At 35.5% G+C, this 19149-nt stretch overlaps 1 protein-coding gene across 15 annotated transcripts in view; it reads right to left on the bottom strand.

Moving 5' to 3' along the window:
- Tbc1d5 (TBC1 domain family member 5) overlaps positions 1 to 19149 on the bottom strand; it is a 451848-nt gene that overhangs the window by 390174 nt on the left and 42525 nt on the right. For 5 of the 15 annotated variants that reach the window (XM_037199955.1, XM_037199959.1, XM_037199966.1 and 2 more), the window contains exons 2-5: positions 16889 to 16951; positions 7378 to 7430; positions 7096 to 7181; positions 5985 to 6129 (exon numbers count right to left, since the gene is read on the bottom strand). The gene's annotated coding sequence lies outside the window, so the exon portion shown is untranslated. Of the gene's footprint in view, positions 1 to 5984; positions 6130 to 7095; positions 7182 to 7377; positions 7431 to 12774; positions 13307 to 16888; positions 16952 to 19149 lie in introns of all 15 variants that reach the window. The other 10 variants (XM_037199957.1, XM_037199960.1, XM_037199962.1 and 7 more) reach the window with 5 other exon arrangements.

The following is a 19149-nucleotide window of genomic DNA, read 5'->3' as shown; positions in this document are numbered from 1 at the left end:
AAAAAATGCAACAACCAAGGCTAAAATATCAGAGCCCTACCACTAAACCAGCTAAGCTCTTAATTATAACAACAGATATGTATTCTGGTTAACCTAAATCAAAAGGCAACATATTGACTAAATAGTTAGACAAAAGACAGCTCAAAATTACCAAGACAAGGTTGGAGAAGTTCATTTGTACAGTAACCATGGGTGACAAATCAGAATGAAATCTGCATCAAGAGCTACCAGTCAAGAAGTAGTACTCATTAACAGCAACCAAGTCTCATGTTCAGGCTCTTACTCACTCCTCACTAAGAAGGTTGGTAAAGCCCTATAATCTACTTTGGATAGTAGGTAAACCTGATTCAATGTCTTGCTCCTATCTATGAAAGTCTGTGAATTCCTAAAGCACATCTCTAACCTTATTTATTTATCAGACTTGGTTAGGTATATTTTCTAGGTAAAAATATTTTTTTCCTATACTAGTTCTATCAACCAATACTAGACTGAGTTAATTTGGATGAGGTCTAGCAAGTTTCTTAATACACTGTAAGTATTGCCTCTTGCTTTATATTCTATCCATCTGCTAATTTGGTTTCTCGCTTGCCTTTTTTTGCTGCAGCTGTGCACCGGGTTAACTGTTTCAATGGTTTTCCTACAATAACTCACAAATTTTTTCCTGATCAGTGTGCTGTATGATTGGTTCTTTGTTCCTAAGATAATTATTTTACATTTGTCTACACTGAACTGCATTTGCCATCTGCTGGCCCAATCACCTAAACAATCCAAATCTTTTTGAATCTGATTGCATTGTTCCTCATTATTTCCCTTAGCTCCAATTTTAGGATCATCTGCAAACTCCAAGATCTTTTCTTTAAAGATTGGACACATTTCATTTTAATAGAGAAGGGTTTTTTAAATGACCCTTTAGACATTCCAGCTGAAATCTTCTTCCAACTTGATAAGTTTCCATAAAGCTTGTCCTAAGACACCTTCCAATTTAGAGTCTAAGTGTTTCCAGAAACAAAACTAAGTATGATCCATTTCATCTTTCTCTATATTGCCATGTTATTAAAGCATTTGTGTCTAAATCCTCTTCAAAGTATAAATTATTTAAGGAATGTAAAAGCTCTGTTCTTTCCTATGACTGCTCACGGTATTATATTTTGTAGTGCCTGTCCTAAGTATGAATGCCAAAACTTCTAGCTTTGCCCTGTGCATTTCACTTGTTCATAAACATACGTAATCCAACATATCAACTATTAGCACTTGATTCACTGCTGTCTTCTCACCTTGGTCCAAGTTATAAAACTTGTTGCTTATTAAAACAGAACATTTAAGAAAATAATTTCTAGGAATACATATATTCTAGCATCCAAACTACCTTTTATCTACTACTGATAACATGCTGATTTCACTATTTCTAACATTTTTATACATCAGATTACTCAGGGTCCAGTTAATTATAAAACATCTTTTAACACACCATTTCTTTTTTTCAGTGCTTTAAAATTTAAATATTGCACACAGACACTTATTTATCAGATTTGCTTGAAACATTTGAACAAAGTAAACCTTTGTTAATTAGGATGTAGAAGACCAAGTCAATTTTTAGGGCTCAGAAGACTTTCCTATATATAAACTGCACTGATTTCTTAGAATAATCATATAACTATTAAAGTCCTGCATATCTGTAGTGACCATAAATCAAAGGGGGGAGACATTAATGTATATGCTCTCATGTAGTGATTTCAAGTGATAAATGCAGAAGATGCTGAATTTAAAAGCTACTTTCATTTATTCACACAACACAAAACAGATGTTACAAAAACAGATGTGACCACAAGATAGTGCTTGCCTTCAATGCAGTTCAGAGTTAAGACATAGCCAAGTAGAAACAAACTCACTGAAGAAAAGGGAACCGACTCCCAGTTATGAGATGGTAAGCTTTGTAAAGGACATGCCTACCAAATACTATCTTCTAAAAGGAAATCACTAAACTACGGTTATTAATACAGGGAGAAAGCATGGAATTCAATAAAGCCAAACAGAAAAAAATCCTAAGAAAATGGGGGCTTGATGGTCGTTTCAGGGCTGTAAGTGGATTTTTACTTTTCAATGTTTCCATAATCAGCACACAACATTCCTTTAGTTTTTTCTTTTGTTGTGCTCAAGACTAGCCTGGCACCTCTTACATGTGCTCTACCTCCTAATCTATGATCCTAGCTCCCTGTACTGTTTTTATAAGATAGGTTAACAAGATTTTTTCCCCTCAATTGTTAAAGCCAGACTTTAACCAAATGAATCCTGTTGAAGAAATTAAAAACTACTAACTTAAAACAGAAAAAATATCAGTAATTTTAATTAATTTATATATTAAGTAATATATAAAGGATCAAAAGGACACAAGACTTCATAATATATTAAGTACTTTTAAAAAATGACTAGATTTGAGGGAAATTATTTTATTATAAGAGAATTTGAAAACACATTAAAAATTGTATTTTTAAAATTAAGGAAAAGCAAGATTATTAGATCAGATCATTCATCTGGATTTGGTAAAGAACTCACTAACTGGTTAGTCTTTCCCCTTCACATCGAGCCTTTATGAAATGACACTACAATTCTCTCCAGGAGTATATGAATTTTAAATAACAAAAAACTACTAAAACCATAAACTACTGACTTTTATTCCAATCAGCTCCCACTCCACTAAAACTTTGATCTTTATGTTAAATTCTACTAATGTTACATTTGACATACTATAACTTGATAGACATTTCAATTTAAAAATTAATTTTTCTTCATCTCCCTCATGATGATCCATGCTGTAGACTATACTTTAGTTAGCAGTATACTAAATTCTAAGTTCAATTAAATATTTTCTGGAATGTATAATGACGTATAGGATTATGAAAATAATAAATGTTTCAATTAGAATGAAAATACCACTTAAGTGTAGGAATATGCAGAGATTCAAATCAGCATCTACATGCTACCTACAGTGGGCAAACAATTTACCTTCAATAAATTGCAATATTTAAAAAGCTGAGTATGTCACACAAAATTACCAATTTAAAAAAAAATCATTAGACTTAGCAATTCTAAATTGCCTCCCACAAAGCTTTCCAGGTACCCATTTTCTCACATACATTTCCTGTTGCATACCAAATCCACAGGGACTAGGGTTTATAAACCTAAACTTGGGGCATGGTCAGTAAGATACTGATTCAAATCTCAGCTCCCCATTATCAAGCTGCATAATCCCAAGAAATTCATTCGGCCTCTTTAAGCTTCTAATCTTCATCATGACAAAAAGAAGATAATCATTATTGTTCAGGTTTTAAAAATAAAACAATACAGAAAGGCATAGTGGTATATGCATTTAATCTCAGTACTCCTGAGGCAGAGGCTAGCAGATCTCTGTGAGTTTAAGGCCAGCCAAGTCTACAAAGTGAGTTCCAGGCCAGCCAGACAGGACTAGGATCCTGTTTTGTTTTGTTTAAAGAAAAAAAAAAAAAGCAACATAAAACAATGCATACAGTATCACACCAAAAATTACATGTTTCATAAATGGTAGTTACTATTAAACTACCGAGACTGCAATTCATAAACATTTTAAAATAAGATTTAACACAACATACCCTTTTTTTTACAGATACAGGACAGGAAAAACACAACAAAAACAAAAACTAAATCCCTATCATTTGACTAGGCTCCTTTGTAAAACAGAGAATAACAATATAGACGGCAATACTGAGTTGTTATAAAAATGAATGAATCCATGCAAATGCTCTCAATAGTAGAAGGCACATTCCCCTCTTTAAAAGGCTGTTACACACAGTAGTAGTTAGTAGTAGTTCCCAGAGGGCTGGCACACAAGGTTAATAAATGATGGATGCAGAGAAGCAAGTCAGTTAAGTCAAAGCACAATGAATACAGGACCACTTCCAACATTATTGCTCTATATACAGTCGTTACAATCCTCAACTACCCCTTATTTTTATGTTACAGTTAGAAGTCTCTATAAGCAGATTACCAGTAACAAGCAGAAACAAATCTCAGTTTCTGGACCTGAACAAAAGTAAGCCCTGACTGCAGCAGAAGAGCTCATTCTACTCACAAAATATGCACATGATCTGATGTTCATTATTTATTTTCAAAGGAGTTTTAGAGTAGGGCTGTCACCTGACCAGAAGAGCTAGACCAGGGAAGGCTGTGCTTTCTGACAACCTTTTTTCTGCCTCTCAGAGAATCTCAGCAGCTGAGTCAGAACCAGTGCAGAAATGTACTTTCAGAATACTGGCTACAAATTTCAGTCATCAAGCCAAAAGGAGACAGTCTTGTCAAGCAGCAGCAGTGGTTTCCATTCAGTGTTACCAGGAAGAGGATCTGATCTTTAGCATACTAATCATCTCCTTTAAAGGGGTTTTTAATTAGTCTGAAAACAATAAAGAAGCTCCATTCTTCAACTATTTAATATAACACAAAGATAAAGTCATTCTTTGCTGGCTGAAGTAGTATGTATATTCTAGATTCCCCACCAGGCCACAAAAAATCTTTCACATTACCAAACGATGAAGAAGCAAAACAAACAAACCAACCCTGACTTAAAAAGAGTAGTTTCCTTTCCAATCTAAATAAACCTCCCTGAAATTTATCTCTGCCTTTGATAATCGGCTAAATAAGATGAGGCAGCATCAGGAGGGTGTACAGATAGCTAGCAGGTGCTACAGTGTATCACAAAACCATGTAAAATAATCAAAATGACAACCAGCACTACCACAAGTGACATTAGTCATCACTCAGCTTCTCGGCTTCCTCGGGGCCAGAATAAATAATTTACCAACTCTCTAGCTTCCAGTCATTAATTATTTCCTTTGCATCCAAACCACATTTTAACTCTGATAGGTTCTGTGGAATAAAACACACAATGGGAATAATTTCCAAATATAGAACTATTTGGCCATATGTAAATACAAATGCCTACCAAGTGACATACAGTGCAGATGTAATGGGGTTTGAAGGTGTTCATGTAATAAACTAAGTGAACAGGGGGGAAAAATAGAGTTTAACAAAAGGAAGAAAGAAACCAATGAGTTCCCATGCACCAGACCAAACAGAGAATCTAAACTCTGGACACTAGACTGTAAACTTCAAATCACAATCTCACAGCAGGCTGGTTGACTATAACTGAGGGGTGGGGCAGAACCTGCCCCACAACTTTAATAGTCATTGCTGCCCTCAAAGAAGAAGAGTAAAAAATTTAAAATTAGCACATATGGGAAAAATTTCAAAGTAAACTTAATATACAACAAGATAAGAATCTTTTTAAAGTATTTTAGTGGGTATTTTAAATTGGTATATGAGCAAATCATAAACATCAATAAATTTGAAAGAGAAAACAGGTGTAAAAAAATTGAAGGACTATTTTCCCCAAATCTTGTAATTGTATTAAAAGGTGTTTATTAATGCTATAGAAAAGAGAGAGATAGAACAAAAGTTAAATCCAAAATCAAGTTTTGTGTAAGCCTACTAGTCTCAATGAGTATAAGTCAGCATTTATGAGTAACACAGAAAGACCACTGTGGCACATAATGTATTATGCTGTTACAGCAACATCTGTTTATTAAACAGCACAAACATTTTTTAGTTTTCTGAAACTACTAATATACGAGAAATGGCATAAACCTATTGATATATCTAATATTTTCTTTTAATTTCAGTAAGAAATCCTTTCAGTGAACAGGTAATACACTAATATTTGGCTTGCATGCTATATTTTTTTCAAAAGTGTTTAAAAAATATACCATTTTCAATCATCATAATTTCACTGTTGTTAGAGTACATAACTACCTGGGAACAAAATCATACTGTCAATAATAAGCAAACCTATGTCTTACTTATGCACAAAGCAAGTGAGGAACTACAAGTTAGACAGATTTCTGACAGGCAAACAGACAAGAAAAGGGGCCATAGACAGTTAAGTGAAGATGGCATACTTGCAGCTTCTCCCCCTCTTGCACTGATCACAAAGGTCCAGAGGGGTCTCTTCAGGCTGGCAGGCCCAGGCTGCACAGGTAAATTCAAAGCTGGAACCAGATGTGTTTAATCCAAGCTGTGGGACCACCAGCATCTCTTCTTTGTCTAAAGTGACCAAGTCTAACTTAGGGGAAGAGGACACAATCCAGTCCACCAAACACTTAAAGCCCCAGCCCTCCAGGAGAACAGTGGGTCTCTAACCTCTCTGTTTTGCTGAGTATGGGTGTGTGTGTGCACGAAGTTCTTCACCTTTAAAAAAGCTTATTATCTGCTGCTACCTACTGAGATTCTCTTCCTGCCCTTTAACTATTTAATTGACAGAGAAAACAAACCCAAACAAGACCCCTAGAAGCTAACACAGCACTTGTATTGTCTTGGTAAATAAACAAATAGCACACAGGTTAGTCTCCCCCAAATTAAAATAAAACTATAAAAATTACATACAACGTATTAAACATCTGTTGCACGAATCTTAAAAGTTCTTATTTATAAAATCAAACCTGGAGCCAGGTATTGGGGTGAATGCTGGAAGATCAGAGAAGCAGAACAAGCCACAGCCACCTCACCTTGCCAATTCCTCAGTTGATCCTGTTTCCACAGACTGAAAGTTTCTGAGTCCTCATCCAGATGGATCTCAGCTGAACTGCTGCTCAAAAGCCTAAAAGCTTAACCAGCTAGTTCCTGGTTTTCACACCTATTATACTTTTCTGCTTTCTGCCATTACTTCCTGGGATTAAAGGCGTGAGTCACCGTGCCTGGCAGTTTCCACTGTGGCCTTGAACTCACAGATATCCAGACAGATTTCTGCCTCTGAAATGCTAGGATTAAAGGCGTGTGCCACCATTTTCTGGCCTCTACATCTAGTGGCTGTTCTGTTCTCTGACCCCAGATAAGTTTCTTAGAGTGCACAATATTTTGGGGAACACAATACCACCACATTAAACATCTTTCACAAATTATTTAAAATTAAGATTTTATACTAAGATGGGAAACATTAGGTGCTCTCTCATTTACTTTCCTGTTGCTGTACTAAAGCACTACAATCAAAAGCAAGAGCTTATTTGGGCTTACAGTTCCAGAGGGTTAGAGTCCAAAATTGCAGAGCAGAGGCAGTAGGCAGCCATAGTGACTGGAACAGGATGCTGAGAGCTCACATCCTGAATAGCAAGAAGAAAGCAGAAAGCAAACTGAAAATGGCTTGAGTCTTTAAATTCTCAAAGCCCACCTCCAGTGACATACTTCCTCCAACAAGGCTGCAACTCAAGAAGTTTGCCACAGTACCACCAACTGGGGACCAAGCGTCAAAATATTTGAGTTTTAGGGAGATATTCTCATTCAAATCACCACACTGACCTTTGGCTCAAAATATGGAACCTTGCAGATCTCCCCACGGATATCTGTGTAGACTTCAATACAGAAAGTATGTTAAGCATCCAATATCAGTCAAAAGAAAATAAATGCACAAATATTGTCACATTGTAAAATACTACAGAATAATAAAAAATTAACAAATCATATATTAACAAGCAGCATGTGTCATATTCAGTAAAAACTAGAAAATAAAATTCCCAGTAGAGGACTTTATTTTAGTTTTTTTTTTTTTTGGTTTTCTTGAGACATGGTTTCTCTGTAACAGTGCTGGCTGTCCCAGAACTCAGAGATCCACCTACATCTGCCTCCTTAGTGCTTGGCTTAAGGACATGGTAGCGCATTACATGATAGGATTAAAGGTGTGAGCCACCACGCCTGGCAAAGATTTATTTATTTTATGTACATTGGTGTTTTGCATCATGTCTGTCTGTTTGAGAATGTCAGATCCCCTGGAACTTGAGTTACAGACAATTGTAAGCCATGTGGGTGCTGGGAATTGAACCTGGCTCCTCTGGAAGAACAGCCAGTGCTCTTAACTGCTGAGCCATCTCTTCAGCCCATGAGGATTTTAAAGAAATGGTTCTAACATCTGCTGTGAGGAAAAAAAAAAAAAAAAGGAACCCAACTCCCAATTCCACAACTGTAACAACTTAAAGAGACCTATGACTTCATTAGCATATTCTCAATTTTCTTCATATGAAAAATCTGACTTCTACTTATGTAAAAAGCAAACAAAAACCCCAAGTGAGATTTCAGATATACTTAAGAAAGCATGAAAAACTCCAGTATTACAAGGAGACTCAGCTGTCTGCAACTATCTAAACTTGACAACTACATACACAAAATCTGTATTAACATCATTTCCACCTCTCCCTCTAACCTATCCCCAACCCTATTTCTTTATGGGCCTTGGCAAATACCATCTATAGCTAAATAACAGAAAGATGCCTTCCAGTGAAAATTATATCTCCATAAAGAAGTTCAAAATACTTCTGTCACCATGAAGACAATAACAGAAACACTGCTAATTGTCACAGAAACTAGCACAAAGTAGCAGCCATCTGATTTAAAGACTTACTGGCTTATTAACTTAAACAAGAAATCATATCCAACTTATATTAACATTTTCTATCTGAAGTCTGCCATGCACGATTGTGATTTATCTCATAAACACACTAGAGTATGTTCAAATTCTATCAATTCTGACTAGCATAAACTTGAAACAATGAAGTGATCACACCTGTTATACAATGTAGCTTCCCAGACATTTTAAACGTTTATTCAGTAAAATACTATTTCTTCCTAAGTCCTTGAGTTTCTCATGAAATTTTTGTATACACTGGACTCAATGCAATCTAATTAAGGCAATGAAGTACAAAGTAAAGATAAGGAAATGGAGGAATTTGGGAATATGGAATAATAGAAACGGTGTAAAACAGGAACTTGGGATACTCAAAAAATAATAAAGGACATGGTGTCAAGAAGGGGTGAAATTAGCCTAATTTTCACTTAAAAAATACAATACATACAGCTAATGGTATCTTGAAAAACACTAATATTAAATTCAAATTAAAATATAAGACTGCAGAGAAAAAGAATTCTTAAGATCAGTTACTTTGGTTATATAAAAATCATTGCAAGGCAAAAAAAAAAAAAAAAAAAAAAAAAAAACAAAGCAAAACACCTCAACAACTTTAGAACACTATTAAATAAACTAATCACGTTATCTTTACATCATACCTAAGATAGGATGAGATACAGCTTGAGATACGGAAGCTGTCTTATTCACTTTTCTATTGCTGTGCTAGGACACCATGACAAGGACAACTGGATACTCGTAGCTTCAGAGGGTTGGAGTACAAGACCATGATAATATGGAGCATGGCAGCAGGCAGACAGGCAGGCAGGCAAGTGCACTGAAACAGAAGCTGAGAGCCTACATCTTGATCCAAAAGCAAGAGGCAGACAGAGATAACTGGCTAACTAGAAATGGCTTTTGAAACCTAAAAGCCTGTTCCAGTAACATACCTCCTCCAACAAGGCTATACTTCCTAATCCTTCCCTAACCATTCTACCAACTGGGAACCACTGTTCATACATATGAGCTATGTGCGTGCCATCTTCATTCAAACCATCAGTCATTCGAACCATCACAGTACCTGAACTTATGGCAGCCTCATCTGGGACTTCCACCAATAATTAATTGAACAATAGTAGTTTCATGACATTTCTTATTCTACTGAATCTTTTATTTTATTTTTTTACCTATCATTCTTGCTATAAACGACTTAAAGGAATTATTTTACCTATTTCATTCAAATCAATACAACTTAAAAAAGAAAAACAAAAACAAAACAACAACAACAAAAAACTTCTAAAGGAAAACCTTCAAAAAGAGGCAACAGGTTCTTACAATAGTATCATGAGGGTCTTTGTGGGAAGATGCAAATAAACACCTATTTGCCTCCAAGAGAACAATGCAAATCAAAGAAAGGCCAAGGCCAGCTTGATAAACCAATGTTTACTGAGATTACTTACAAGAACATGGATATTTCAAAAGCAGCTATACCACCAGAAAGTCCCCTAGGCAACTCAGGAATAGGCAGATCAATTGCATCATGAAAGACTAATGAAAAGCTGTACCACTAAAGAGCCCCACTGGGGAATATTAGACGTGAGCATCTATATTACAAAAAGAGTCCCTATACCAAACAACTAATTACAGCTTACATAACTAGAAAGGAGAAGGACTTTCTGAAGATCCTCTGAAGAACTGTGAGACAAAGAACCTCCTTTTCCCTCTATAAGGAAATGCTAACAGGTTCCATCTCAAGAATCTCCTGCAGTGATCACAGTGCTCTAATTCAAGTCAGCAATGGTCATGTCCAACCTAGAGGAAATAACTATACAAGAAATGGTAACATCTCAACCCAAGATAACAAGTATCTAAGAGAATATACTATGAAATTCAGATATTTTCTTAAGTCTGAAAGCATGGTAAGATTTCATAAGATAAAAAGATAATTTTTATGCTATTACAAGAGATGATTAAAGTACTGTGCTAACACAGACTCCATTCTTTTCCTCTTTCTGTAATTTTTCTATATTGTCCAAAACATAAAACTATCTACTATATTTCTTACCTAGTTATGTCAAAATGCCATAACTTACATATACCTCAATAAAAAAAGTTTCTTACTTAATCCAATTGCCTGGGCTTTAACAGAATACCTGAGACTGGTTAATTTATAATGAATGAACATTCATTTGGCTAATCGTCTGAAGGGTAGACGTAAAAGATGAAAGGATTACCACAAGTGATAGAATTCTTCTTATTTACAAAGGTAGAATGGGAAAGGTAAGGAAAGGCCAATAAATGAGAAGGCTACCTCCACTTTCAAGGAACAAGATCCTACTGACATTAAATTCTGATACTGGTACCAAATATGCTGTGGAGTCTATTGGTATATTTACTGTCATAGAGAAGGGGGGGGAGGCCTACTTGAAGGGTGGAACCTAAGGATCACTGTCCCTGCCTCTCTCTGGTGCTCTATTTGTGATGGAGATAAACAATGAAAAGTTAAAAAAAAAAATCACTCGAGATTATTAGCAATGCCTCTGGAACTACAAACTGCTTAACTACCTTGGCCAAGGTCATCCATGACAACTTTGACATTTTTAAGGAACTCATGACTGCAAGCCATATGATAACCTCCACTAAGAAGAATGTATATGGCCTCTTCAGTAAACTATGGTGTGATGGCCCAGAACATCATCCCCTGACAAGGCAGAAAGTAAGGGCATCCCAGAGTTGAACAGGAAACTCATGGTTGTTCTGAGGACCAGGCTGTCTCCTATGACTTTCACAGCAACAGCCACCTTCTACTTTGGATGCTGCAGTTGATACTGCTATCAATGACCATTTGTCAAGCTCATTCCCTGGTACTACAACAAATTTGACTACAGAAACAGGATGGTAAAGCCCTTGATCGCCTACCCCCAGCAAGAACACAAGAGGATGAGAGAGGCCCTCAGTGCTGAGAGTTCCTGCTGGTACTCAACCCCCAAACACTCAGCTTTTAGCTTCACTGTTTCTATCACAGACCTCCAGAAGGAGAAAAAAGGCTTAGCAATCCCTACTCTCTCTGAAACACCAACAACAAAGTTCACTGTATCCTGCCAGAAAGAAAAAGGAAAAAAAATGTATGGTAAGTGTTGTGGAATATTTGTTTACTCTGTGTAAAGATATGTCACTGTGATTGGTTTAATAAAGCGCTGAATGATCAAACAGGCAGTAGAGAATAGGTGGGACTTCTGGGGAAAGAGAGGAACTCTGGGAAGAAGAAAGGTGGGAAGATGTCAGCCAGACACAGGTACAGAGGAGAGGTAACCAAGCCATGTGGCACAACACAGATTAATAAAAACTGGTTAATTTAAGTTATAAGAGCTAGTTGGGGGAAAGCCCAGCAGGGACTACACAAGAAAGACTTTGTTACAAACAAAACAAAACATCAGTGCAGAGACCCAAACTGCTTCACCATATATTATCCACAAAATAGGTAAGAGATTAAGGAAATCTTGTGCTTAACAAGTTCTCTGGCCATACTTTTACTAGGCATATAAAGGAGCCAAGACACAAGCCATATTACCATTCTTTGAACTGCAGTATTATTTCAGGAAAGGCTTCATACTATGACAAAAAAAAAAAATGGAGAATGTACAAACCTCTTTTATTTGATACTAGGTGTAAATAGGTCTTTCTAAAGAAAAGAGCTCTGGTATTATATACATGAATGAATAAGAATCATTGCTAAAGAATTTTTTGAAGATTTTAATGTACAAACATACCTGGATGGTTACCTAGTTAAAATTACCAAGCCATCTATAACCTAAACACAAACTAGAAATTAAGCTTTTAGAGATTAGAGCTTAATAAAGTAAGTTGCCATAAGATGGAAGAATTAAAAATACAAGAGGAGGGAGGAAAGGAAAGAAGAGGGGGAGAGAGAAGAAAAATTTTAAGCTACACTCTAGGAGATTTCTATTTTCTCACACAAAATTTCACTCAGAAACTAGTTTTTAAAAATGTTTTGGCAAAACTGCCAACTTTATCAACATATGTGACACATAGCACAGCTTTAAAAAAAATAAGATCACTGGATCATTCAACAAAATTGTAAACTCTGAAGGTTTAACAAACAGGATTAGCTTTCAGTACAGTATCAAACATGCTGTCAATTATCAGAATTACAAGGTAAAAAGAAGCACAAAAAATGCTGCAATATTTGATAGAAAGGAAAAAATACAACTGTCCACTTCATTATGGTCCACGCTGCGTGCTTATCTTTCTACTCCCAATAATAATACCCTTTCACTTACGTCCTCCTTGAAAATGAGGTCTAAGCATTCAGCCCTAATTGGGATGTATTTATCAAACTCGCCCCGCTCCTGCCTCAAGGCTCAGGAACCTATATGAAAAGGGAGGCAGAAAGTTTTTAAGAGCCAGAGGTGGCAGAGTTTTCCAAGAAAAATAGCATCTTTCAGACATAACAGTCCTGATGCACATATGAGCACAGAGGCTGTGACAGCACACACAAGACAAGTCCCAGCAGAAAGGAAGGAAGTACACACAAAGTCCCACCTCTAACCAAGAAGCTATTTGTAATTAATACCTGTTTATAGAGGGAAAATCAGTTTCTTCCAGTAGAGTGTCACCAGGTATATGAACCACCTCAAGGGCAGACATCATGCAAAGGAGTAGTTGATCAATACAAAACGGATTCCATATTTTTAAGTATGCTTTTTTTGGTTACAGCTTATTGGTTTCTGTTGTGTGCTTTGTTTCATTTTCTTGCTTTTACTTTGTTTTGTTTTGAGAGAGAGAATATGAAATCAGGAGGGGACCCAAGATCTGAGAAGAGTCAGGGAAGGGGAAGAATATGACCAAAATACTTTATAAGAAAAAACTTTTTAAAAAAATCAATAAATGTAAACTTGGCTATGACATCAAGTATTACCTTGCTTCTATATTAACTAGATAAGGCATAATTTAACAAGTAAAAGAAAAAGTAAATAGGTTCCAAGAGCAGTACAGTGTCAGCCTTTCCCAAAAGACATAAATAACCACCAACCACATTGGTTGGTATAAAACAAACAAAGGACAAATCGTGGTCCAGGAAGGCTCCACTTTACAAGCTCCTATCCTGACAAATAAGTTTCAAAACTGTCTCAGATAAGATGACAAATTGATAGTCATCACAGCAATGGTAATATTTCATTCACTAAGTGAACTAGAATTTAGTGATACAACATTATTTGAATAACTACAACTCTGAATTGCCCTACTCTGCTTGCTATGGCATTCACACCAACCCACATCAACACTGTTGTAGTTTAATTCATCTATTTTCTGATGTGTTTAGTGTACTTATTTAAGATCCAGGATGGAGAGCTCCCCATTTTCAGGTAGCAAATAGAGTTGGAAAGACCCTTTCCCATAAGCCTCACACGAACTGACAACTTTTCTTACTCTCTGAGACTCCCAAGAGTCTTTTAAATAATTACATGTGTTTTAAAAACTGTATTGGACTGAACATTGTGGTGCATATCTTTGATCCCAGCACTTAAGAGGCTGAGAAAAAAGGAGAACAACAAGCTCCAGCCAGCCTGAGCTAGATAGTGGAACCCTGTCTCAAAAATAAGTAGCTGCATTAGAAGCTGAAATATTACTTTGTCCTGTTTATGAACATGTTAAAATATTTGTATATTAAGCACTGTATTAAGGCTTGATTTAATAGTATGTGGTCATGTATGTGAAAACCTAAGCACCAGTCATCCTTTTAAAAATGTGTCTAGTCCTAACAATATTATTCTTATGAACAAATCATACACAAACAAACAGAGCCCTGGGAATGTCCTTGAGTTTAAGTGCCAAAGATCTGATCTTAGTATTGATTTTTTTAACAGGCAAATACACAAGATCTCAGAGGTACAAGTATGCAATTTTGTTCAATTCTGAATCTAGTAAGAAAATCCAAGTAGTTCAAGTATTTGTCTACCATTCAAGAAAGATAATTAAGTATAACACAAACTGAATTTACTGAACAAGCTAAACTGTAAAAGACATGTGACCAAACAAATCCTCTAAAACAGAGCAATCTCCATATTATACTATGTACATATATAAAACTAACAGGTTTAGAAAGGCTCCTTGAGCTAACTAAATGATTCCCAATCCCAGTGCCCTCCACTTACTTTCAGCTGAATAACAATAAGCAAGCTACTTAACATCTCCAACTCTCTATTTCCTCATCCTTAAAATAAAAAATCACCATGTTACCTTATTGGAAAGTCAAGAAATCCAAATAAAATATGTGAACACTGGACAGCATATGATAAGACCTGAATAATACTACCTATAATAGGTTATATAAATATGTCTTTTCAAACAAAAGTTCTTTGTTGGTGGTGGTTTGGTTTTTTTTTATTTATTTATTTTTTATTATTATTATTATTTTTTTGGAGACAAGGTTTCTCCGTGTAACAGCTCTGGCTGTCCTGGAACTTACTCTGTAGACCAGGCTGGCCTCAAATACACAGAGATGCATTTGCCTCTGCTTCCCAAGTGCGGGGATTAGAGGTGTGCACCACTGCCCCTAGCTCAAACACAAGTTCTTAAAATTATCTTACTGTCAGAAGAAATTCCCAGATGCCTGTGCTTGAGTAATTGTACACACACATGTATCATCAAAGCAATGATCATTTGTACAATGCAGTTAGTATTCTATCAATAGGTGTTAATAATAATGTGCCCTCAGTAGATTATGGTGACTGCTAATATACTTTATTAGCAATGGAGAAAGCAACATTTTTCTTCAAAAGACCATACAAGTATATTAAAGAATGTTTAAAAATGGAATTCCATATCTAATAGTCATGAAGTTCTTTTCACCAGAATAGAAAAGCGACAGATATATATGATATACACACTTCTTGATCCAGGTTACATAAATCACTGAAGAACATTTTTCAAGACAAGCATAAGATGATACTACTGCAACATTTTAATTAAATATTAATATATGCAATATTTCAAGGTAAGAAATTTGGATATTTGTGCATAATTTACAATTCTGTAATAGAACCTATCTAGAGAAGCCATAGATAGCATTCTTAACTAGTGCAGCTTCTCTCCCAAGTGTAAAAACTGTAAAGCACACTGTCATTCACTCCAAGAAACAAGAATCAAAATAGGTGACTATTTACCTGTTCATAAACTACTCAAGGAAAGCCCTGATAATTACCATTATAAAACAGAATCAGAAGGAGAAATGATATTCATGACTATTTACCTGTTCATAAACTACTCAAGGAAAGCCCTGATCAGACGGAGAAATGATATTCATTATTTAATAACAGAAACCAGTCTAACTTATTAAAATATTATTTGTAAGATATAGGAAATAAATATTATGAGTGATACAAAAATTTATATAACTATCTTTCTGTTTTCCAAATGCCCATATATAATCAACTCTAAACAAAGAAGGAATCCAAATCTAAGTTGCAGTTCAATCCTGTAAACTTTCCTAAAAGCATTCCAGTGGTAAAACAGACTTGCCACTAAAATTAAATAACTCCATCATATATTCTAAAACAAGAAATGCAAACCTGACTTTCAAGAGACAGAAAATAATGTAGAATTAGTTTTAAAAGTTCCATTTGTGTTTACATATGAAACACTATCATTAATCAGTAAGTGACTCACAATGACCACATACACAATACCCTGATACTTTATAACACTCAAGTAACCCTAAAAGAGTAAATTTAATGCTAAACAACAAAGCATAGCTAAAATCTTATCACTGACATAAATTACCAACAAAGTAAAAAATAAAAATAAGTCCATGGAACTGGAATGAATATACTCTCTGCCTTAGAGCTAATACTTTAATTTTCAAGAACCACAAAGAAAAAAATCAAAACTAGTCAGTAACAATGCAGCGTCTAAAAGCAATAAACTCAAAATTAAGTTATAAATAATTTAAAACATGTCATGAAGATGTATTAATAATTCATCAGATAAATAATTTACTAAATAATCAAATAAATAAATAATGAAATACATAAATAAATCAGCAAATAAATAATTCTGCAAAATAACCTAAACAATAAGCCACCCAAACAAATCACAACCTATAAAACTACAACAATTTTCTGGATTCTGATAGTTTTAAATAAGCAAATGTACACAGAATAGATCAATCCTTGTTAGAATTAGAAATATTTTTCAATGCTATCGGAAAAAGTCCTCATTTTAATACATGAGAACATATTTTCAATTTTTAAAAGCAGCACAGGACTAGTTCTTATAAATTATTAAGATGATTATAATATCTACCTCTATATTTTGCATATATCTTTAACATATTTTCCCTGAAACAAATGGACATGAAATATTCTTAAACTTCTTTTTCAGAGAGATACTTACAGTATGACAGTACTTCAGCCTTTCTGACAGTTTTCCTGTCTTCACCCAGCCATTAGAGACTTTCTGCAGTAGAACAACAGTAAGAATAGTTAGTAGGGACAGTGCTTCATTCACATAGAAGCCATAATATTTTATGAGTCCACAAAATAACAGGAAGTGGACTGCATTAGTCACAAACTGTGTCAAGTTTTAGAAATTCAGCCTCAAAGTTAAGCTTTTTCTATTGAAGCTTACACACAAGCTGTAACAATTTGCAGGATTTCAGATATGAAGACAAAAATTTACAAAGACAAAGCGACTGGTTGACATCTAAAGTGTCCTTAAATTTGAGAACCTCAAAGTCTTGGAGGGTGCACCATGAGGTCACTTAACTGTTAAAATCTGAATGTAGTCACAATCTAGTTAACATACCATAGGGGTCAAACTACTACTGAAACATATATTAGTCTACACTGAACATTTATCTAAAGTTGTTCATGTATTCCATATAATACAGCATTCTTGAAATCTTCCTGATTTGTCCATGAAAACCTTGATTCTGTAGATCTATGTTCTTCACTTAGCTAACACTGAAGTTATAAACATTTTTAAAAGCAGTACTAAACAGTAAAATGGTCATAAAACAATTTTACTTTTTCAGCTATCAAAAATTTTTCAAAAATGCAAAAACATTCTGCCATACAATATTTAGCCTTTAATGTTTTATATTTTGCCTTTAAAGCTATCAAATGTTTTCTGAAACAGTATTTATTATTACTAGAATTACTTGAGGGCTGAAGAGATGACTCAGTGGTTAAGAGGGGCACAGCTCTTCCATAGGAACAGAATTCCATTCTCAGTACACAAAATAGGCAACTCACAACCACCTATACAACTCCAACTCCAGGGTAATTAATCCAATGCCCCTGGCCTTTTGAGACAACACATACACACACACACTCACAGGCACATACCCCCATACACAGTTAAAAATACTTAAAAAATATTAAAAGCACTTGTGACAGCTATTCTTGCTTATCAAATTGACTACATTTGGAATGAACTAAAATCCAAAAGGCAGGGTATACTGTGAGGGATTTTTTTTTTTTCCTTAACTCAATCCTTTGAAATGGGAAGACCCACTTTTAATATGGATCTTGTTAGGTAGGAAGATCCACCTGTCATCCAGATCTTTTGAGGTGGGAAGATCCACCTTCAGTCTGGGCCACATCTTATGCTGGCAGCTTATATATAGGACATGGAAGAAGTAAGCCTGCTGTCTTTGCCTGCTTGAATTCCTTCTCACTGAGAAGTCCATTCCTTCACTGGCAGTAGAGCCTACTTCTTCAGGATTCTGCCATATACTGAAGACCAGATGAGATATCCAGCTGGTGGACTGGTGGACTGGATTCTTGGACCTTCCACTGGTAGAGAGCCACTGTTGGATGAGCTGGACCGCAGCCTGTAAGCCATTCTAATAAATCTCGTGTGTGTGTGTGTGTGTGTGTGTGTGTGTGTGTGTGTGTGTGTGTGTGTGTGTAGCTGGAGTTTTCTCCAGTCCTGCCTAGGCCCACAGCCGCTCAGATCCAAATAGACATACAGAGGCTTATATTAATTACAAACTATATGGCCTAATGGCTCAGGCTTCTTGCTAGCTAGATCTCACATCTTAAAGTAACCCATTTCTATTAATCTATACCTTGCCATGTGGCTCATGGCTTACAGGTATCTTTACATCTTGCTTCTCATGGTGGTGGCTGGCAACACCTCCTGACTCAGCCTTCCTGCTCCCAGAATTCTCCTCTCTCTTTGTCCCACCTATACGTCCTGCCTGGCTACTGGCCAATCAGCACTTTATTAACCAATCAGAGCAACACATTCACAGCATACAGTGATATCCACAGCATGTGTGTAAATTCTGTAAGTTCTGTTCTTCTAGAGAACCCTGACTAATGTAGAATTCAAGAAGAAAATTCAGCAATCATGAAGCAATTCCTAAAATTAGGTATTTCTATTTCATTTTAAATATTTCCTTCTCAATTCCAATTATTCTTTGGTATGAAGTTCAGTTTTCAACAGAGATCTCACTTCCACCAGAACACAATGTATTTTTCCTTAGCTATGACCTAATAAACTAACAAAGAGACCTTAAAAATTAGGTTACATCCCTTCCAAATCAAAAAAATAATTACAACCAAATAATGATTTAAACAACAGAAGTCCAAAAGTGAATAATCAAAGGCTGATTTGGCACCTTCTCAAACTATCTGTAGTCTGGTTCT

This window comes from Peromyscus leucopus, chromosome 16_21, assembly GCF_004664715.2.
Source record: "Peromyscus leucopus breed LL Stock chromosome 16_21, UCI_PerLeu_2.1, whole genome shotgun sequence".
NCBI classification, from domain to species: Eukaryota; Metazoa; Chordata; class Mammalia; order Rodentia; family Cricetidae; genus Peromyscus; species Peromyscus leucopus.
Note: the sequence above shows the minus strand (reverse complement) of the source record. Positions and strands in the feature narration are given on the sequence as shown.